Source organism: Halichoerus grypus, chromosome 1, assembly GCF_964656455.1.
Source record: "Halichoerus grypus chromosome 1, mHalGry1.hap1.1, whole genome shotgun sequence".
NCBI classification, from domain to species: Eukaryota; Metazoa; Chordata; class Mammalia; order Carnivora; family Phocidae; genus Halichoerus; species Halichoerus grypus.
This window is the reverse complement of record NC_135712.1, coordinates 156,845,519-156,870,098: the sequence shown is the minus strand read 5'-3', so window position 1 is coordinate 156,870,098 and position 24,580 is coordinate 156,845,519. Positions and strand designations below refer to the sequence as shown.

Genomic DNA, 24,580 nt, shown 5'->3' with positions numbered 1-24,580 from the left:
AGAGGATTAAATCATTTAATCCTCATAGCAACACTACGAAGTAAGTAGGTGCCATCATTTCCGTGAGAGTTAGCATGAAAAAGCATTTGACCACATCCAAAAACAATTACTTGGACCCAAAAAACTGTCTGACTCTAAAGCCTGGGCTCTTAATCACTAAGCTGCCTATACACTTCTAAGTATTAAACTATGTTGATGCAGGTTTGGTATACCATAAGGCTCCTGAACTGGTTCCCAGCCTTTGACTCTATCCTTGACTCTATCTGTTCTCATAACTTCTACTAACTTAGCAAGAATTAATAACCATTTTTTTCCAGAATATTTTCCTATAATACAGAGTAAATTCTAAGTGCAAATAGTTATCCAGCCCCTTATTTTGAGTGGATTTGACGAAGAGACACAAAAATATCGGATACATTTTGAGTTTCTGTAAGGATTCTGGGAGCCTATGGAGAGACATGGGAAAAGGCAAAGTTTTCTCTTTAGGAAAACCAACTTTTGGTTTTGTTATAAACTTTTGACATAACATAGAATCTTCACATTCAATGCAACAACAACAAAAAGTTATTTTCTGAAATGTTTCATGATCTTTCAATGAAAAATATAATATGAAAAAATTACCGCTGTGTATTATGACTTAGTTACTGTTACCACAGAGTTTCCACAACTAAAGATACTCTTATTCACACAGGGGACTCAATTTGTCCCCTCCCAAACTAGCTTCCTTGCACACCATCTGATTTTCTGTTAATAGCACCTTTTTTCATGTACTTAGGTTTTCAAAACTTGGCTCGTAGCAAGGATTGGAGGGAAAGAGGAAGAAGGAAAATATCAATCAGTAGGTCTTCATTTCCTTCGACACCAGTCTCAACTTGGCCTCTTTCTCTTTAATCCTCCACTGTCGCCAAATCCCAGTCCTTATCACTTCATCTTTCTTCCTTCTGATTCTCTCTTTCACAATGTCTGTCCCAAATACTGTGGCCAGACTAATCTTTCTGAAACAATGTCAACTACCCTGCTCAAAACCCTTTAGTGGCTCTCTACTGCCCATCTTATCAAATTCAAATTTGTCTTCTTTTTTTTCTGTTTAGGTCTTCCAAAATCTGGCCCTGCTCTGACCATCATTTAAAAAATCAAAAAACCCCACAAAACCTTATGATCCCTAAAATAAGCTTTTCATACCAATTAAGTTGATTTTCCCACTCTTACCTCATATTTCATGTTTATAATTTTCATACTTTTGCTAACATTATTCACTTCTACCCAGAAGGTTCCTCCTCTTCCCTTCTAGTTCTCTAAAGCTATCCTTCAAGTGCAGTTTAAGGCTTATCCCCATAAGAATAATAATAACAGTAATAGCCAACATTTCTTGAGCACTATGTGCCATGCACAGTTCTAAACACTTTTCATGCATTAACTCATTTGATCCTCAAAATAACCTAAAAAAGACAGTCATATGAAATCTTCCAGCATACCGAAGGCTACCCTAATTTTTCCCTCCTATATTTATAATAAATACTCCACACCTAATCTTCACTAAGCATCTACTATATGTACTTAGGAGAATAAAAGAGGCAACATTTATAATACAAACTGGAAGAGCATTAGGTTTCAAGTAAGTATATGCAGTCATTGTGTGACATTAAATTAGTTAAGTATTCTAAGCCTCATGTCACATGGGCATAAAAATACCCATCTCACAGAACTGCTGTGAAAATTTTCTAATCTATGTGAAAATGCTTGGTGAACTGTAAAATACAATGGAAGTGCTGCCAACCAACTTTTCTACACTATCTACTACTATCGGCCAATAACTATGGCAAGAGATGGCATACAGGGTGAAAAGCAGATTCTAGTGACTCTAGTGAAGCTTATGATTCAAAATGTGTCTGACATGAGCCCTGTCCTAATGAAGCCCATAATGTGGTACCACACAATTCAGTATTTAATTTTGCAGTAATTATTCACATGTAGCTTTGTTTTTCCAATGCTCCTTGAAGAGAGAGTTCTTCTAATTCTTTCCTAACACCCAGTGATATGAGGCACACAATAGGTCCCAAAAGCAGTTGTTGATTTTTTTTTTTTCAAAGATTTCACTTATTCATTTGACAGAGAGAGACAGAGTGAGAGAGGGAACACAAGCAGGGGGAGTGGGAGAGGGAGAAGCAGGCTTCCCGCTGAGCAGGGAGCCCCATGTGGGGCTTGATCCCAGAACCCTGGGATCACGACCTGAGCCGAAGGCAGACGCTTAACGACTGAGCCACCCAGGCACCTCCAAAAACAGTTGTTGATTGACTGATTTTTAGGGGGAAAGAAATCCAATAAATTAGACTCTTTTAATAAAATATCGTAAAAGTGACTGTGACTCCTGCAATTATTTTGGGCTAGAAAACTGAGTCGATAAACATCTATTGTAATTATGCGCAATAATATTACTTTTTGAAAAAGTTAACTTGCAAATTCTCTCTTAACATAAGGTAAATAAACTACTTACCTAAGAGCAGAGAATGTAAATCCTTTCAAACCATCTTTGCACCTAAAACAATAAAAATTATGATAAAGTAACAATTTTTGAGATATAAAGTAGTATATCAAGTAGCTATTAAAATTTATTCTGAAACAGATGACTTTTATTTTTAAATTTTTTTTATTTTTTTAAAGATTTTATTTATTTATTTGACAGAGAGAGAGAGAGACAGCGAGAGAGGGAACACAAGCAGGGGGAGAGGGAGAGGGAGAAGCAGGCTTCCCGCCGAGCAGGGAGCCCGATGTGGGGCTCAATCCCAGGACCCTGGGATCAACCTGAGCCGAAGGCAGATGCTTAATGACTGAGCCACCCAGGCGCCCCTGAAACAGATTACTTTTAAAAGGTGAAACTTTTAGGACAGTGATCTGAGCAGTACCAATGCAACAAACAAGCAAGCCATCTTACACAGGATGATTAAAATTTCCTATGTCAAATTAACATAATTTAAGGCTCAACTCTCCTATTTGCAGGTGGAAGAGAGATTTAAGTATATCTTCTAAGGGCTCCATGTGGACTTAAAATGAAGGCGCAGAGTGGAATATTCATTTTACCCAATCCCTGGGGGAGCAAATTGTTGAGAAGAAAAGGCCACATACACCTGCTGGGTATTATGAATAGATCAATTCAAGGTCCTGACTTTTCCCTACTTATTAATTCAGTGAATGCAGAGCAATGTAGAGCTGGCAGGCACAAAAAGGCTTCAAGTTTAGTTCAACAGTTTTAACTTTTGAGTAAGCCCAATCAGAATGGATAACATAGCAACGGGAACAGAGTGGGGGTAAGGGGAGGGCAGAGAGGCAGGAGTTCAAATAATATTTATTGAGCATTTACTATTGCTGGGCATTGTTTTGGGCACTTTATATGTGTTGTCTCATTTAATTATATCACACCTCTATGAATAAGTATTTCTCTATTCTATAGCTGGGCAGAGGCCCCCTCCCCCAAAACGGGCAACTTCCAAGAGGTCACAAAATAAATAATAGTCGGAATTCAGGAAAAAAAAGTTCCTCTGACTTAAAAACTGTGGTTTTCTCTTATACCTCCTTCTGAAATAGTGTATTCCTTTTAACTGGGGGAAGGTTCAAACTGCATGACAATTAAAAAAAGATTCTCAGATCTGCAAAAAATATTTAAACAAGATTTTAAAATGGGGACATTACTATACTAGTCTTAATGGCCTGCTTTATAAGTATGATCAAGTTACTAAAGAATTGTTGTATATCTAGTATCAGAATCCTTTGGAGAAACTATAGAGATTGGTGATACAATGATGCTCAAATGTATGTTAATTTTAGACACTGGATATTCTTGGATAAAAAGTACAGCCTCAAATCTAATTGGGCAACTCTCTCAGTATACCTTTTATATGAAAGGTCACAAAGGAAATGCATAAAAATATAAGAAGTCCTTCTGAACAAGTCTAAATGTAGATATTTTTACTGGGGGACACACAGAATCTCAGAAAAGAATTTAATTCGTGTGCATAGATCTTTTAAAACACTTAAGAATTCATTTTAATTAAGAAACATGATCTACTTTGCGATCATGTTAACAGTGAGAAATGTAATCACAGAATTTAGCTAACATACTACATAATTACTCACCCCACACAGAATGAGGGTAAAGGCAAAAGAATTCATATGTTAAGCTAAAAATATGCATGAGAAAATTATAGCGTTAACATTCTTAAACTTATCTTTTTTCCATCTGAAGTGTTTCTCAGTAATTTAAAACCCATAATTGGGCAATTTCTACATAGGTGGGGTGGTGAGCGGGTTAGGCTAGGCGTCTACTGACTGGAAAACAGAAAGCAGCAGATTGATTAAAGATTATATACAAGTGGGAACAAATTTTGGCTTTGGTATGCTATTGTTAAGAGATAGCCATTTATCTTTGTGCAATGCTGAATAGATAAAGGATTCTGACAACTTGGTCTAGTCAGGATTGCATATTTGTGACCTTAAACAATAAATCTAATTGCAGACCAAACATCAAAAAGTAGCTTTCAAATAAAAAAGGGCATGTACAAATGAATTTGCAATTTCATTATGATGGAAGTTTGGTTCTTTCAGCAGAACCCTGTGGGAAGCACTTCATATTGATAAAGTCTTAGCCTGAATTCAAAAGGGGCTATTCTTCTTTCCATTCATGTGTATAAGGTCTGTTAATGTAATTGAGGGTCAGATGTCTATGTCAAAAGAACAAAAAAGTAATTATTCCCCTAAAAAGAATCTTTAAAATAATAATATCGCCCTGCATTTTGATACCAAGAGTATTGTCTGAGCCTTAGCCTAACTATGAAACACTATCGTAATCTGAGTTAAATGTAAAAAGTATGGTATGCACAGAAAGATTTATACAGAACAGACCCCATTAGAAGGGGCCTCACTATTTAACAGATCCAGTTATTATAATGCAAATCAAATTACTTTCTACATTCACGTCTTAAGGCTCACTGATTTCCTCAACAAATACTGACTGAATGCCTACTAGGTGTAAGCACTAGTTTCAGATCTAAGGAGGTAACAGCGGACAATACAGAATCTCTGTTTCCATACAGGTGACATTCTGGGCCAGGGAAAGGTACGAGGAAAACAAGTAAATATATCTGGTGGTGATAAGTGCTATGGCAAAACACGACGCAGGGGAAGAGGAGAAACAGATGTGGTCGGGCCTTCTTATCTTAGGTAGTGTAATCCAGAAGGGCCTCTCCAAGAAGGTGAAATTTGATGATGTGATCAGAAGCCTTACAGGATGGAGGGAAGAGTATCTGATTGAAGGAAGAGCAAGCACAAAGCTCCTGACTAGGAGTTTTCGTGGCACTGAAGGAGAACAGCAAAGTAGATTACTGTAGCTGGAACAAAAGAGGGGAGGGAAGCCGTGGTAGGAAAGGAGGTCACAGTCACAGTGGAGGAGGGAAGGAGTGGTCCAAAGTTCTTGGTAGGGCCCTTTAGGCATGGTAAAAAAAAAACCAAAACAAAACCTCAGCAGAAGAGTGGCAAAGACCTGTCTTAAATTTTAAGATAATCTTTGGTTGCTCATTGGAAAACAAACCACAGGAAGGCAAGGTTAACAGCAAAGAGGCGAGGGGTGCCTGGGTGGCTCAGGCGGTTAAGCGTCTGCCTTCAGCTCAGGTCATGATCTCAGGTCCTGGGATGGAGCCCCAGCTCCCAGCTCAGCGGGGAGTCTGCTTCTGCCTCTCCCTCTGTTTGTGCTCTGTCTCTCTCTGTCTCTCAAATGAATAAAATCTTTAAAAAAAAAAAAAAACCAGCAAAGAGGTGAATTAGGAGGGGAAAGACGATTGTGGCTTGACTAGGTCATTAAGTGGTAGAGGTAGAGAAAAGTGGTAAGACTCCAAAGGTATTTCAAAAATAGAGTTGGTGGAATTCCTTGATGGTACAAGAGAAAGAGAAAATTTACAAATTATTAAAATATTTTTGATTTGAGCAAGCAAAAGGATAAAACGTCCGTTTACTGAAGTGAGGAAGACTACGGGAAGAACAGGTTTGAGGAGAAAATCAGTTTTATTTCGGACATGGTAAGTTTGAGATGACTGTTACCTACAAATGGAAATGTTAATGAAACAAGTGGCTGCTGTACAGGTTTGGGGGTCAAGGAAGAGGGGTGATTCATCTATAAGTAGAACTTAAATCCACAGTACAATCATCTAGGAAATAAGTGCCAATAGAGAAAATACCCAGGGACTGAGTGTATTTTATTTCTCTATTATTTTATAGTGCAGAAAATCTGTTCCATAGGAAAAAAACAAAAAACAAAGTCATTTCTCTTCCTAAAGAAATTGTTCTCTAATACAAAGTCTCATTTTTATTTTTGAGCGTGCATAAATATAATGCCTATAACTCATGTACACACAGACTTTTCTATTAGTTAGCCTATAAATGGCATAAATATCTAGTAAGAGTCAATCGTAGTTACTGAATCTCTACATTTGCAAGGTTATGTGCAAGGTTCAGGAAAGAGGAGGAGGAAAAAGTGCAGCACCATATCAAACAACTTAGGTGATACACAACTTATTAGAGAGGTTCAGGCTGGAATTATACACGGTGGAGAAGAAAGTATAAAGTTTCATACTGTTATTAGAATAATATACTTGGTCAAATGCCAATGAGAGGGGCAACCCACAAACACAATTTTTTTTTAAATTGTAAGTGTAAATGATAGTTAAAAAAAAACAAAACAATTTGCCCACAAAGATTCTTTGTCTCACGCTTAATTTCCATGAAATTATTTCCAGGAGATACTTTTATTTTTATTACCAAATTACACCAGCAGATGTCACTAGTAAACCATTTTTTGAAGAGTTTGTAGCTCTGTGAGGTGATTTATCATTTTTTGCATGTTTTCCCTTAAAAACACATTTACTGACATTTGAAATGTTGTTAATCTTAGCTACATTGCATTAAATTCCCACAAGTAAATATCGTCATATTAGACTTTTAATTACAGCTGATGTTCATTCCTATCATTCTATACAGTTATGAAATCTTTAAGAACACCCCACCATTTGACACCAACATAAAATCTGATATGTACATGTGCTATATCATTATGGTCTCTATTAAGCTGAAAACAATGAAAACTATTTTGTTTCCCACTTTTTTTATTTGGTAAACATAATGGAATATAAAAGATGTAGTACTCAATAAATCTTTAAAATATTTCTTGAAGGCAGTGCATGCTACAGTGGAAAAGACTCTTGATTTGAATGATTCACAGTCATAACTTCACTACCAACCTGGAGTAAATCATTTAACTTTAGGGTTCAATTTTGTTGTCTGTTAAACAAGAGCCTGGAAGTAAATTACCTTCATAACTGACTGACTGAATGTCTTCTAATTCTGAAATTCTACCAATTATTTTATCATTTTATTTACTGCTAGTGTTATTAGAAATCACAATAGAAAAATAGAATGAATTATTCTGTCACTAGTAACATAAACAAAAAATTGATCTCACCATCGAGAATAAAAAAATTTTTTAAAAACCATACAAAAAACCCCCCTGAATTTGCCTTGAGATTACTGGCCTGCTACTAATATTATTACATTTGCTTATTGTTTTGTAATACTTACTGATGTGGAACTTATTCCTGCAAAGGTTCAAAGGGAACCTTTTCTTTTTTAACTTTAAGATTACAAGACCAACTATTGGATTAGTCTGCTATAGAAAGACCTGATAAGAAACACCATCAAATAAAAGAAGGAATTCTATAGATATAATCTCAATAATGATTAAATGTTACATTATTATCTATATTAAATATCAATGCTGAAATATAATTAATGAGAAAACGTAAAAATGTTGTTTATATACATATGAAAAAGTGGTCAAAAAGAAATATCTGAAACCCTTGATAGTAGGCTACCTAATGAAGTCGAATGGGTTAAGATGCATGAAAAGAACATAACCTTTTACTCTCTATTTATATACTACTAAAAAAATTTTTACAAGTATATATTTATATATTGTGTAGTTTCATTTAAAACATCAATACTTGAGTACTTAGGAACAGATTAAACAGTGCAAATTATTCATCTCTATTTCACCCCCACAATGGCAGAGAATGTAAACTCAAAGTAGTCAACTTCACTGTTGTAAAAGTTTTGTAAAATTACTAACTAAAGTAGATAGTTTAGATTAAGATTTTCAGAAACTATATCCCCAATCAACATGGATAATTAGGTGACTACAAGGATTAAAAAAAGAAAGAAAGAAAGAAACATGCATTAAGTATCAATTTCAGAGTTCTGTCCATTTTTAATCACTGAATTGATTAAAAGGAAACTCAAATATTGATTAAATATTACATCATCTATCTTTATTCGCTCAACAGTCATTTCTTTATTGGGCAGCTAATACACAGAAAACACTGTATTGCTTATTTCTTGAGGAAGGGAAAGATAAATTATATGCCATCTCTGACCATTAAAAAAAAGGTATATGCAAAGCTCTGTGTTTGTTTCTCATAAGAATAAAAATAACCTTGACTAAAAGGTTATAAGGTATAAACCTTGACTACAAGTTATGACACAAAATTTCTTGTATCAGTAGTGCTTCTCAAGAGTTTAATTACTCTACCGTGCTTTATATTTATAATTCAGCTTCAAATTTCTTTGTCCAGTCTTTTTCTTCATTTATCTTCTTAAATTATTTGATTTGAGAAAAGCAGTACATGCAAAACCATAATTAACGATGCTAAAAGACTGGCAGTAAATAGAGATGAATTAGATTTAAAATAGTTGAGTACATTGATAAGCCTTAAAATATTCTATTCTGTTGATTATATTGTAATCACCTAAGTCACTCAGTATCAAAAACAAGTTACATTATTATATGTGAACAAAATTATTTAAAACAGAAAATGCTTAAAGTTCAGGCATATAGAAGGTATAAAAAGAATGACATATAAAGTTAATTATAAATAATAGTTACAGATAATAGCTGAATCAAAATCAAAGTTTTGATTTGTCTAATTATTACTGGTATTAAAAACATAAATATATTTGGAGTGAATATGACTGAAAAGTTTAATGTGAAAGTTAAAAAAGGAACCAGAATGCCTATTTAAATGCTTCAAATTTGTGACTCATTGTTGTATTTATTATAAAGAAAACTCATGCAATTTTATATAGTTTTTTTTTTAAATGAAAGAAAAAGTCCATGATTTTACTGAAATGTTTTAATACACTTGGGCACCCTGGGTGGCTCAGTGGGTTAAGCATCCAACTCTTGATTTCAGCTTGGGTCATCAGGGTCATCATGGAGCCTGCTTAAAATTCTCTCTGGCCCTCTGCCCCTCCCAGCCACCCCACCCCCGCCCCCGCTCATGCACACTCTCATGCGTTCTCTCTCTCTCTCTCTCTCAAAAAAAAAAAAAGTTTTAGTACAGCATTGGAAGATCTTAAAATCATATATCCTAAACCAATACAGCATTGAAAATGACATATTCCTGAATCTAGTTGACTTCTAAAAAAAGAAGGTTATAGTATATCCATAAGTTGATTAATATATTTATGTTAGAGACTGAGCAGCCCTGGTATATTCTTATTTCTCTGGCTCCCTTTTCTGGCTAGATATATGCCAAGTCTAGCCCATTCAGCAGAGTTGGACAGGATTAATGTATTTGGTGGTTTCCTAATGTTAATGAAAATGTCAATGTTTCCACAAGGGATGTGCAAGTTCTGGGATTAGGCTGCTCTTGAGGCCATCTGCATCATCTTTGTTGAACTCAACTTAAAGTTAAATTTTTCTTATTTTGTTTTGAAAACTCACATAAAAGAATAAACCACTTTTTCTAATTAATTTTCCTAATCCATTTTCAAGTGTAGAAACTCATCTAAGTACTCAGTTATAAATTAGTAACTGAAACTTGATCAACAACTATAGAATTTTGGTTGACACCTGTTTATCATAAGAATAACAAAAAAAGATCGACATGGAATTAATTCCAGCTTTTTGTTTTCGTTTTGTTTAAAAAAACAAACAAACAAAAAAAACACTTCACTGTCTTAATCACATAGCATGCTCCAATAGCTTAAATCAACAATTTCAATTTACTACTCAGAACTTGGGGTGCTCAATTAAAATACATTCATTGCTTACATACACACAAGAGACTTTTTCTCTTAGATCTAATATTATTTCACTAATAGACTGAGAGAGCTCAGTTTCAGTCTGCATATGGCACTGTATATGAGAAAGCAAAATAACTAATGTTATGTTCCTATCTTAAGAACCTCACACAAAAATCTGAAGTCGGAATAGCAACAAATCAAGAAATTTGAGGACGATTATTTTCTTTGCTTCATGAACACATTATATATCTTCAAACTAATTTTCAATTGGATTTCTTTAAATATAAGTGAATTCTCCAAGAGCATCAAAAATGTTATTTTTGATTCTGGCAAATATTTTACAGTACTTTATTTCATATGGAATGGAACATTGGTGTTTAGCTTTGTTCTCAAGAACCTAAGGGACGTTACTGAAGCAGGCAGCAGTTACGGGTAATCAAGTGTGTTTGTAAGTCCCCAGATGATTATTGTGCACTTTTTCTGGTGTGTCCTAAATATGAACCAAGAATCACCTACAGAATGTTTCTAAAAGAAATGCTAATTAGGATGAATTTCCCTCCCAAAATGAAACAGTAATAGCAATACTAGTCAAGCTTTAAAATACTTGTAAAAGGAGTAGATTTGAGTTGTATTGGACCTAACATGAAAGGCCTGTTTGCAGTTGCTGAGGAAATGGCATGTGTTTAGACCTGACAAATTAACTAGAGGCAAAAGGCAAATTTAAGATCAAAATGGTGTTTTATGTAAATCCAAGGAAAAACTTTGCAAGTTCCTTAAGATCATGGCATTGCAATAGCCACAAATTATTTACATTAAACAGAATTATAACCACAATTCTGAACCAATCCATTTTTTAAAGACTTCAAGACTGGCAAGTATTTTCATTTTTTCTCCCTCCCATAATGGTTGTAAAAGATTAAAACAAATGTTTTCAATTATACAGAATCTTTGAATCAACATTAATTTGTTTTCAAATGCATGTTGGTATCTATGTCATTAAAATAATAATGGCAATTGGTTTTCATACTGAACAAAATAAGCAGCTATTTGAAACTATAACATTAGGCCATGCTTTTTCATAAGTTTATGCTTATTCAGTATCAAAGTTCAAATCTAAAAATAAAATACGCCATCTATAGGTAATGGAGTAAAAACAAAATTTTGGAAGCTTTTAGAAAACTATTTTCTGATTGAGCACTACAGAGTATCCTAACTCTAAAAGAAATACATTTATTTCAAATACTGCAGCGTACTTCATGCATCTCAAAGATTATGAACTTAATTTGTGGTATGTATAATAGAAATTGGGCAAGTTAACACATACCGGAATTTTGTTGGCCGAAAGTATTAGAAAAATGGAATACTGGAACCTGAGAGAATTATATTTTACAAATTAAGAAACCAAGGCCCAAAGAGGTTAAGTGATCTCCCTGAAAACAGTTTGTTCCTAGACACCCTCACACAACACTAAAATCATTCTACATCCCAGTCAACTCCCTTTCTGCCTGCTGAGGTCTCCCTGTGGAGGAGAAATACCACAGAGAAGCAGTGGGACCTTGGGCCATAGAAAAGAAACCACAAAACATGTGAACACAGAGAGCAATGCTCTTCCAACTAGTTCTATGCAAAGACTTTACACAGGACTGAAGCGCATGGAACCAATTTCCATTTCCTCACTTCCACATGTCTCCTAGCTAAACCTGACGTACTGGGGAGTGTCCTTTGGTCAAGACTCCATGCTGGCCTCTCTCACCCACTTCCTCTTCGACAATAGCTATTATTCACAGCAGTCTCTCCAGGACTTCCTGGACAATCATAAGGCCTACCCTTGGTATTAATTTGCCACCTTTAGCAACAAAAACTCCCAAAGCACCTCAATGTAAACATGAATACAAAAAACAGTACTGAACTGAAGCTTCACTGTGTTTCATTACAGACCAAGTTAGAAACTGGACTTCTGAAAGAGACTCTCCTTTATCTGTCTCTCAGTAGCGAACTCTATTAGTGTTACGTTCAGATGCATTTCACACTTTCTCACCTCTCTCATTTTGGTCATCCGTGGTCCTTCCATATGCAATGACCTCTTTAACTACCCTCCTTTTTTGAGAGAATTCCTACTAAGTCCATCAGGATGGCATTTTCTCCCACAATCAGATGTGACTGTTTCTTTCTCAAATTCCCTTTGCTCTTTGTATATTTTTAGCACCTTTTATTTGAATCTGACTAATATGATAGTAATTTCCATGGTTATCTAATCCACTCTACCAAATTTAGGGTTTCTTACGACATTTTGTGTGTCCATATTCCACAAATCAAAGGAGCATTTTACAGAGTTTACTTCTTTATTAATGAAGTTGGGAAATATTCCGCATTTTGTTGCTGTAATATTTATTAAGTAATTAGAGTATCCAGGAATATGAATTCACGGGCTGTATCAGGAAAGGTGAGTTCTCAAAGTGCGGGCTCTGAAGCACCTCAGCATCTGATGGTAACTTGTGAGAAATGCAAATTCTTGGTCCCCACCCCAGACCTACTGAATTCAGAAACTCTAAGGGGCCCAACAGTGTAAAACCTGTACAATCGCCTTTTAACAGAATCTTCACGTGATTCTAATGCATGCTCAAGTTGGACAACCACTGGGTGAGGTTATGTTGCCGTAATAAAATTTCAATGGCTTTCAACATTTTTTTTTCTTGCTCATGTTACATGTCAAACAAGGGTTGGCAATGGCTCATCTTATAGGTCATTTTTATTTCAGACGTTAGGGTGAGGAAGAAGCATCTATCAGATCTGCTGGTTGTCAGAGCAGAGAAGAAAAGAGAATATAGGACACTATGTTCTGACTCAAAACTTCTGCTCATAAGTAAACATAAATCATTTCCACTTTTATTTTATTAGTCAAGGCAAAGCTAAGGCCTGGCATGAGGCCAATAGGATAGGGAGGAGCAGCAAAGGTTTCTGAACAATAACACAGTCTACCATACGGGCCAGGTATATTATTCTTGAAGATCAATTGTATTTGTTTATTACATTTAAGGAAATTCAAAGCACAATTCCCCCTTTCCTCCCAAATCCTACCATCATTTAGTTTTTTTCACAGTAACTTTAATATCTCACTTTAAATAATCCTAAAATCTTTTGGTATTGGTTTCAGAAATAGGCTTATCTAAAACATACTAATTAGTATTTTACATATATGCATAAACGTGTGTGTATGTATGTGTTCTAGGCTCCATTTTTTCCTATTTATTAAAGCATTCAGGAAGTTAACATTGTTCAATTATGTATCCCAAGTGCCTACAGCAATGCATAACATATTAGTCACTCAAAAGATATATGTTGAAAGAGAGAAATTTTTATCTGTGTAGTAACTGATAACATCATACTTCATATATTTCTAATTGGGTACCAACTTTTTTGGATTCTTTTTTTTAACAGCAATTCTAGAGTTTGGGGGTTTTTCACATTCAGTTTCTAAAGAAATTTGTGTATATTTTTTGAGAAACTTTTTAAAAAAGATTTTATTTATTTTGAGAGAAAGAGAGAGAGAGAGCACGAGCAATGGAAAGGGGCAGAGGGGGAGGGAGAAGCAGACTCCCTGCTGAGGAGGGAGCCTGACCTGGGGCTCGATTCCATGACTCCGGGATCAACACCTGAGCCAAAGGCAGATGCATAGCTGACTGAGCCACCCAGGTGCCCAGAAGTTTGTATATGTTTAAATTAGCTACCCTGACACTTATTAACAACTTCCAATGATTGTCCTTAATATCAATTTGTATTAATTTTTTATACTGATAATTTGGCATGAATTTATATAGACATAAATATGCATAAGTAAGTCTAAAATATGAGTCGCTCATCTTTTTTTAATTTTTTTTTTTTTTTTAAGTAGGCTCAATACCCAACATGGGGTTTGAAATCATGACCCTGAGATCAAGAGTTGCATGCTCTATAGATTGAACCAGCCAGGTGCCCCTAGAGCTATTTTAAATACCTCAAATGCAATGTAAGTGACTGTAATGTAAAACTATCAAGTCTAAAAGGCAGGACTGGGACGCTGATATAGTTAGCTTGTTAATTTACTAGGATCTGTACCTGAGTAAAAAAAGTAAGACCATAAAGTTTGTAGATTGGGGCATTATTCACACTCATTCATCATTCATTCACTTATTCACACATTCAATATTTCACAAATATTTACTCTGAGTTGACTATGTACCAGGCAGGTTGCCAAGTGCTGGGAATAGCTATTTTCCCTGTTTTCCAGAAGTTCACCATCCAGTGGGGTATACATATAAGTGAAAAGTGCTACAATATTACAGAAAGTGTATCAATATAAGGGACACAGTGTTTATAGGAGCACAAAGGAAGGGTGCCTGACCTTGGCTTTGTCATGGAAGGCTAGCCAGAAAAATGCCATATTTAAGGTGGTATGTAAAGGAAGAAGGGGAAGAAGAAAGCAGGGAGAGACAGTATCTATAAGATTTAGAGAAAAGAGAACATTGAGTATTTTGGGAACTGAGGAAGTTTAATGTAACTGGAGCCTGGAGACAAGGAAGCAGAGTGGAGGGAGACTGGCACAGGCCAGACCACCCCAAATTGAGTTTGAAATTTACCTATAAGGCAAAAGGCCCTATGCTCCACAAGAATGACATGACCAGATTTGTGTTTAACAATGATATTCCAAGTGGAGTTTTCAGGACCTACTACTGAATCTCATCTCATTATTTACTTCTAAATTAATCTAATTTAGTAATATTTGTTTAAACTTTGTAACATGTCAACTTACAAACTGAATTCTGTTGAAAGCAACAGATATTAAAGCCATCTAAAAACTTATATTGTTCTTTAAGATAATAGATTAAACCACACATCATCTTTAAGACAGATTTTTAATATCTTTTGATAGATTAACAAATTAGTTTAAAAATAATAACTCCTTTCAAAACCACAACTAAATACAGACATAAAGTATGAAACTTAATGACACTATAAAATCAAGGTCATGGGGCGCCTGGGTGGCTCAGTCAGTTGGGCGTCTGCCTTCGGCTCAGGTCATGATCCCAGAGTCCTGGGATCGAGCCTCGCATCGGGCTCTGTGCTCAGCAGGGAGCCTGCTTCTCCCTCTCCCTCTGCCTGCCTGTCTGCTTGCTTGTGATCTCTTTCTCTCTCTCTCTGTCAAATAAGTAAATAAAATCTTTAAAAAAATAAATAAATAAAATCAAGGTCATTAACACTAGCTGTTGCAGTAAACAAGCCAAAAAAATCTCAGTGCTTTAACATAATGAAGACCGATTACTTGCTTGTCACCATCCAAGTAGGAATTCATCTAGACTGTCTCTGCCTCAGAGAGTAACCTCATTTCTGGCAACCATAATGGAGTTCTAGATATTGCTCTGTGTGTATATGATTAATAAAGTCACATCATTTATTGTGGGAACAGGGAAGGATGATGAAAACTAAGACTACCAATGAGTCATTTCAGACGAAGTTATATACTTTTGTGTAACTAACACCATATCCAGAGAACTATGAAGCAATCCTTATTCTTCTACACATTCATTTGTTTGTCCCACAATTATTAAGCACTGAGGCAGCAGAGTTAAAAGGGGAGGGCTACAGAATCAGACAAGCAAGTTGTATAAATCCTGTGTCTGTTTACAGGTAAAATGCAAAAAATAGCACCAACTTCATATAATTATTATACTAAGTGCTCAATATCACCTATTACTACTGCTTCTGTTATTACTGTGAAGTTACAAACTACAAAGGTGAGTGTATGGTAGTTCCTGTCCTCAGTAGTGGGAGGACTATAAAGAAAATGTAATAATCCCTACCCATGTCAAACTCATCAGCTTAAACCCTAAGTTGAAAGATCGAGCCACGAATAGCAAGAGGAAATTGGACAGCATCTGCCAGGACATTAACACCATTATCTAAAAGGTCCAACATTACAGCCCTCCCTCCAAAGATACAAAGATATAATCACGTTATAACCTAATTATTTACAAATCTGGGACAATACATATGACATAAACTGTCAAATGAAAAGTTGACTGGACCTGGAAAGGATTCCACAGACATATGAATGCGTAAACTGTGGCATATAAGGGAACATTACTCAGCAGTGAAAAAAAACGAACTGGTGATATACTCAACAGAACAGATGAATCTCAAAAAAATGTGGAGGAGAAGCCAGACCCAACACTGTATACTGTGTGATTCTACTTATATGAAATTCTAGGGAAAGAATCTCATTTATAGTGACAGGAAGCAGATCGGCATTTCCCTGGTACCAGGGATGGGGTAAGGGTAGGAAGTGACTGCAAAACTGAATGCACAAGAGAACTTGTAGAGACTAATGACTAAATCACTTGACCTCAGAGGGCTTCCGTTTCCTCAAATGTAAAATCACATAGTATGACTTCCCGTAAGAGCACTGCTGTAGGACATAGAGTTAGGTCTGAAACAGAGAAGGTGCTCAATACATTGTCATTGCCTGGGGTTTTGTTGGTGGTCTTTTGGGAGGAGACAGGGAAAGCGCCAGAGGGTTTGAGCATCGTAACACATAGCTTTCTAAACACAGGATTAAATGCCTGCAATTAAAGAGTTATAAAAATCTCAAAACTACTCACTGAACACAGAATTTATCATCCTTTAGGCATTATAATTTTAAGATGACAAAACCAGCAAATCAACCTCAGGGAGGGAAATGAGTGACAAAAGACAGAAAAGATGGAGCACTAGGGGAGGGTGTGGAGGAGAAGGGGCTCCTGAAGTCTTCTTAATCCCTTCTAAGAGGATCTCATGGGAAATCCTAAGTTTGATGGCTCTTACCAGCCTTAGAACTCCACTTCTGCAAATATTTTGGGGGGATTGAGTTGAGTAATGGAGGGAAGAAAAAGGGACTGTTTGCAGGGATACCCTGCTATTTTTTGAGAAACTTTAGAAAGGGATGTTTTACTTTCCCCCAAGCTTTATTAAAAGTAAAATTCTACACAGATAAAAAAGTAAAATAAAAAGGTTTTAATTCATCAAACTACTTGGAAAAATGAAGTTTTTTTTTTTAACACACACACAAAACACAATGAATTTATATGCAAACAGTCTTCTTTACCTCAAAAACAAAAACCAACCCTATCTGACCAGCCTGAATGAGGAACAAGCAGTTTTGCAACACAGTTCAGTAAACAAACAGTAAAGCCATCTGGAAGGTATTTCTGAGATATCAATCATGTGGCATTGATAATTTAGAAATGCAAGAGAAAGGAAAAACAGCTATTCTCACTTGAGCAGTGTTTCACTTACTGGAGCCAACAACATTAATGACTTAGAATGGTCTTAAGGTTATCATGAATTTCGACAGAAATGACTGGTTCATCTACAAATAGGTCGAGAGATATATATGTTCTGCTATAGTGAGAGGTTAACTCTTTTCTTTCTAGTGGACATTCTTCTCCCAGTTTAGACTCCATAATTAATTTATGATAAGCCAGAGTCTGAGATTCTCATTTTTAGTTCTGGCTCTTTGACTAAACAGTTACAAAACCTTAAACAGAAACATACTGAGATTCTCAGCCTTAGTTTCTCCAAGTATAAAATGAAAGGACTGAATTGAACGGTCCTTCAGATTCTGCAAAACTTAAAAATTCTGATGCAAATTATCCACAAATTTTTATGATTTGCTCAAACCTGATACAGTCCCAGTTTGATTCTAGGTTTCGAAGTAAAACCAAAGTAAAAAACCAAATCAATACCAAATTTGTATGAGGTGCACTGGAACATATTCTAGAGACCACTGAAGATACCTTCTTTGTTCTAAGTAGAAAAAATATTGTATAATTAACACTCTACCCAAAGTAAAAAAACTAATACCAACTAAATAGTCAAATGGTCAAAATCATATTTTACCTTCAAGGGCTTATCTATTTCTGTATTAGTCCATCATATTTCCATATGTGGAAATTATCTGAGCTCTGTTGAATTAAGTACTATAGCAAATAACCAGGGTATACCGCTTACAGTACCATCTACATTTTTTATAAGCTGACTTTCTGCAACATACTCTTGCTTTTACCAGTTTTGAAAGGTGAAACATTCATGTGCAACATTTTACAGGAAAATATTGTAGAGTATTTAATGTGTATATAATCTAATATTTAGCAAGAAAATACCTCAGAACATTTAACAAACCTCCACTGGGAAATGTTTAAGAATATATTAAAAAGCTGACAAGATTTATGTACACACACAGTTTTAGGATTACCTATGTTCTGCTTTAAAGATGGCAAAACTGATGTATGGGCACACCTAAGTAATTCTAATTACATCTTAATTCCCTCCTAAATACCATCCTAGCTAATGTCTGTTCCTTATAGTTTTTTTATTTTCCCTCGCATATGTAAACTGAGATGCTGGGGAGTCAAAAGCAGTAACAGTATTTAAAAATGCAGAAAGTACTTTCTTTTCAGTGCTACATGATTAGGGGGCCCTGTGGAGCTTGGTAGTAGGGGAAAATGGGAGGAAAACTTTAAAATCCAAACTAGCTTGGCTTTTCTCACTATGAGACTCTAACTTGGTGAAAAATGTATTTTGTCTTCCAACAAGTTTGTATGTGTGGGCTATATTTTAGGTTTTCAGTATCCTGCCAGACAAATACTTAATACACAGAGTGTTTTTTTTTTTTTTTTAATTTTTGGTAACAGTATATCAACACTCCACATTCTTAGAGTTAGTCCAGTACCCTTTCCTAGAACATATAGTCACCCAACAGCCAAGTGGCTAATAGGCAGGCTTTGGCCTTAAGGAGCCTGTATCGGTTGCTAGAACTTAAAGATGGGAATTTACTTTGACTTCAAGCCATGCCTTGTTCTGCATCTCATTTTTGTAGAAGAAAGGGAAGGAAATTCAAGCTTCAGAGGCAAAATTCCAAGAGGCTAAAGAGGAGGGAGAATTAAGTGAAAGTACAAAAGACAATCACACAGTAGGATAAAAGAATTATAATATTCTGGTATTTAGTTTGAAATAAAATTACCCAATGTAATAATAACACTTCACATAACTTTCTTTTTTAAGTAGAAAAATTGTAGAGGTCTGAACGTGGAGATAAGAGCTTCTCAAATATTCATTCATGTAAATGAAAGAGAAAATGAAGAAGAAAGAGGTTAAGGGTTATTTGTTCTAGCAATACAACAGATGCCTCTTTTCTCCTTAAGGGAAAAAAGATTTCTTTAGAAACCTGTGCACTTAGAAATCATATTTTATAAATGTCTTGTCCGGCCTTCTTTAGTATGAGAACATGGACTTGAAAATACGGTATTTCTTTCTCAAGAGTCCATTCATTCCTGCCACAAATTCTACACTGGAGTCCATAGAGCACATTTGCCATAAGACTTCGAAAGCACAAAGTATCCGGCATCTTTTGGCCGTTCCAAAAACGAAGTCAGCAAGTCAGGAGGGAAGAATGGACTGGTGGAACCTAAGAGACATGTATGGGGTAGAACACGAGGGAGCTAATAAGCAGAAAAGCATGGACAGAGAGGAAGGCTTTGAGGGAAGCACGCAGATTGTTATAAGCCACATTTGTGAAGACATTTCAAGTGATTCTGGAGTTAGCCCTCAAAGGCACAGCATAATTCACAAATTTACAATTACCATTTTAGCTTTGCCTACCCGTAACGGAAGTAGCTGGCTGAAGAGTGAGAGCCAGGTCCTAAGGGAATGTGGGAAAGAAAACCAGACACTGAGAGGGTTTCACTTTGAGTGTTGAGCAGCTTTCAGACCTGAAAGTTCTGTTGGCATTTTTAACTCGGGAAAGGAAGGCCTTCTGAATTACCACCACCCTCCTTCCACCCACTCTAAAAACCGGTCTAGAGATCTATGTTTCCCAAAACAGTACAAAATTCATTTCATAAATATCGTATCTGGTATCCTTGTTTAAAAACACTCAAATTTCATTTAGTTTCACTAGTACACTGGAGACCAACTCTATCTACATTGTTAGCATAGAACTCAAACACCCAAAGTAAATAGTGCTTACCAAACAATGGTCTGGGGTGGGGGGGAATGCAGATAAACAATAAGGAGAGACTTGAATTACTTGAAAGCAAGTTACTTAATGGCCTGGCCCGAAGTTCCTTTCTCTATAAGATAGGAGGAAAAAACAAAACTCCCTTAAAAAATTGTAGTGAACATGAAATAAAATGAGGTAACATAAAATCATCTATCAAGAGCAGTGCCTGGCACATGATAAGTATTCAGTATGTGTTGGGTTCTCCCTTCACCTAGGGTCTTGTATTCTTCAGTATGTGGTGCTCTCCCTTCCTCCACTCGTGGTATTTGGAACTTTTCTCTCAATCTATGATCTCGGCTATTAAAAATCTACATGCAAATCCCAAGTGATGCTTTCATTTTGTGAGCAATAAGATATTTGCTCTATTTTTCCTTTATAACCATAGTTTCTTAGAAGGACTAAAGATCGTGGAAACACAAATATCAATGGATGAGAGAAAGAGAAGACCTAAAATAATAATAGGAGTAAATAGCAAGGAATAAAGGACACTAGGAAAGGACAGTACCCTTGAAGTCGAATGCTGTCAAGAAGGTTAAAAGGAAAATATTTCTGAATAAGAACATGGGTAAGTGGTAACAATATTTACATAATGTTTTATTTGAGCCTCATAATATCCATTTTACAGATAAAAAGATTGAGGTTTAGGAAGACAATTGTCTTGTCTAGGATTGTTAAGTTAGTAAGTTATTAGATGAGGAACCAGAATTAGAATCTAAGACTTTTCACTCTAAATCCTATATTCATTCATTCTATTATCCATTCTAGACCTAATGAAGACAGAACTCAAACTCTGAGAAGTCAAAAGTTTTGGATGGAAAAATGCGATCACTAGATAAAATCAATAAATGTGAGGTTTTTAACAATAAAATGATGAAGAAAGGCATGATAACAGCTTACCAGGTAGAAAGATCCAACTTCAGAAATGAGAAAATTTAGGCATAATAAAAAGTTTAAAGGTGAAATTCTCCAAAGCGAAGAAGTTTGGTTTATGCCCTGAGAAACAGAAAGGATTTTCCAAGAGCTCTACATTCCAAAGTAACATACTGTAAAAGTCCTCAATAGAGACAGCAATATCATAACAATCAAAAATAAAATGACAGCTCCATAGTCAATCAGGACATCAATCAGAATCACCACAATGCTGGGAACAGAAGGATCCATAGAGATCATCTCTAGTCTTATATCTGCTAAAGTATCACTGTCCAACAGAAATATAATGCAAGCTATGTGTATATAATTTTAAATCTGCTAATGGCCATATATTAAAAAGAAAAGTGAAAGATGAGAAATTAATTTCAATAATATATTTTACATAACCCAATATATCTAAGATATATCATATCAACAAATAATCAACATAAAAGAATTATTAGTGAGATATTTACACCTTTTTCTGCACTAAGTCTTCAAAATCTAGTGTGTGCTTTATACTTATAGCACACTAAATTTGGACTAGCCCCATTTCAAGTGCTCAAGAGCTGTATGTGGCTGGTGGCTACCATACAGAACAATGAACTTCTACATAATCACAAAAGTAACGACAGCCTGCATATGTTAAGTGACTTTCTAAAGATTAAAATTAATACTGTGATAATAGAATGTGAGATACAACTTTCTTCTCTTCATTGATATTAGAACCATGAAAACCTCATAGAAATCCATACTAAGTTAATGTGACCATACGGTAGTTCAGGGGGTGGTTATTGATCAATTGAACCCAGTAAGATTATGATTACAGACATATATTTTTAGTGCTGGTATATAATTTTCAAGGGGGGCTTTTCTTCTAAGGATTATAGTCAACAAGGAAACAATCACAAATGACCTTTCTAAAAAGTAAGCTGATAAGTAACCTGATATAGTGTCATGAGAAGTATATTATAACTGGGACTTCACATAAAAACAGAATTGAGATTTTTACAGATGCTCTCTCAGGTATGTATGATCTGAATATGATAAAACTGAAAGCTTATCCAAAAAAAACCAACAACTTTTGAAAGTCAACAGAAATCTGTAGTCTTAAGAATAATGATGGCCAATACCTTTCCAGAAAATGTTATTGTGTAGAACTTTTAACATTTGTAGCATTATGAAGGAAGATATGCAACTCTGCATATCTTCTTTACAGAAGAGTCTGACAAGTCATGTAAGTCAAAACTATATGTTTGAAACTGCTTACATTTTGGTGAAAAAAATAAGAAGGCAAGAATTCATGCAAAAAATTCGGGTATGATAAATCATATGGTAAATATGAATAGAAGTTTGTCTCTTCACATTATTAGAGGTTATAATTTCTGAATCAGAAGCACTAAGGAAATGTTCTTTTGATATATACTGTGGCACTTTTCTTGGAGTGAATTCTGATTTGATTAATTGAAATTAGAAAAGCACAAGTAATTTAAAAAAACCCTTCCTTCCTTAAAACTAGCCATTTTTTGGCTGGGTGATAGACATTGGGGAGGGTATGTGCTATGGTGAGTGCTGTGAATTGTGTAAGACTGTTGAATCACAGACCTGTACCTCTGAAACAAATAATACATTACATGTTAAAAAAAAGAAGAAGATAGTAGGAAGGGAAAAATGAAGGGGGGAAAATCAGAGGGGGAGACGAACCATGAGAGACTATGGACTCTGAGAAACAAACTGAGGGTTCAAGAGGGGAGGGGGGTGGAGGGATGGGTTAGCCTGGTGATGAGTATTAAAGAGGGCACGTACTGAATGGAGCACTGGGTGTTATATGCGAACAATGAATCATGGAACACTACATCAAAAACTAATGACATAATGGTGATTAACATAACATAACAAAATAAAAAACTAGCCATTTTTACAAGCAAATTTTGGAATCTATAATTCTATCAGTGTAACAAATTGAAGCTTAAATACCGATTTTTAACATGAAAATCTAAGTAAAATTCTTCGAAACTTAGAAAAACAAAGAATTTAAACTGCTTAAGAAAGACTAGGAAAGGGGGGCCTGGGTGGCTCTGTTGTTAAGCATCTGCCTTTGGCTCAGGTCATGGTCTCAGGGTCCTGGGATCGAGCCCCACATCGGGCTCCCTGCTCGGCGGGAAGCCTGTTTCTCCCTCTCCCACTCCCCTTCCTTGTGTTCCCTCTCTCGCTGTGTCTCTCTCTGTCAAATAAATAAAATCTTAAAAAAAAAAAAAGAAAGACTAGGAGAGGCATCTAACCAGAACTGCCTTTTCAATCTAGATGCTCTATGAAACCTAGACTTCTAAGAGAAAAACCTCAAACAGCTGGAATCCAGCTTAGATACACAAAATAAATCATTTCTGACTGAAAATTCACTCTCAAAAGCTCTAATCAGGTTTCCACAAGCAACAAAACAAAACAAAGAACATCAATAACACTAGTAAACTGGGTTTACTAATTGTGCAGCAACAAAAAAAAACACAATAGAAAAGAGGAGACAGAAAAGAATTCCTTGTTAAATCCATGATCATCCATCCAGTACCTTTGACCCTTAAGGTCAGAATTTGTTCCTAATACACTCTTGAAATAAAGATGTAGAAGGTTTTCTCATTCTAATTCAAATCCTCAGGTCACTTATTGAAAACTTAAGTCATCTAAAATGTGATAGTTGATAGAGTGTGTATAAATGACAAAGTCATATAAATATTCATACTTAGGCCATCTTTAGAAAAAAGTAGGTGTACTTAATCTCCCCTGAAAATAAATAAGACTTTACTATAGCTACCCTGTATTCCAAAGCACACTGTCTTACAGGGAAATAAGAATATGGATCATGACATTTAGTTTCATATATTGTTTTTTAAATGTCTTTCATGCAAAATATTCTCTACTTTCATGAAAACTTTTTATGTATTACCAAAAGCAATAAAGAGATCCAAGCTGTAAATAAAACAAGAAATAAACTTAAGTAACGATCAGAAGCTTACTACTACCTTCAGTTGGGGGGGGGGAACAAAACTTTTCCAATGAAATGTTTTTCCTCCAAAATACTTTGTTTTTCTTTTTCTGTATAATAAAACACCCATAACTCCATGTGAAATCAGACATAGCATGTCTTCCACTCTTTAAAGGGGGGTGGACAAGAGAGAGGGAGAATTAGAAAGGAACTTCCCTCTGATCATTTAGAACTCTCTCAGTTCAATAATCAATCTTCTCTTACATACCTAAATAAATGACACAAAGTGATAAGTTTTTCATCCACTCCCTTCCCATGTAGGGACAAGAAGCCCAATTAAAAAACACTGCTTAGCAATGTCCACAATAGCCAAACTATGGAAAGAGCCAAGATGTCCATCAACAGATGAATGGATAAAGAAGTTGTGGTATATATATATATATATATATATATATATATATATATATATATACACACACAATGGAATATTATGCAGC

At 35.4% G+C, this 24,580-nt stretch overlaps 1 long non-coding RNA gene across 1 annotated transcript in view; it reads right to left on the bottom strand.

The window, feature by feature from the left end:
• Positions 1–24,580, bottom strand: part of LOC144380004 (uncharacterized) — a 70,406-nt gene that overhangs the window by 3,891 nt on the left and 41,935 nt on the right. The window contains exon 2 of the long non-coding RNA XR_013443660.1: positions 2,495–2,536. This is a non-coding gene — a long non-coding RNA (uncharacterized LOC144380004). The remainder of the gene's footprint in view (positions 1–2,494; positions 2,537–24,580) is intronic.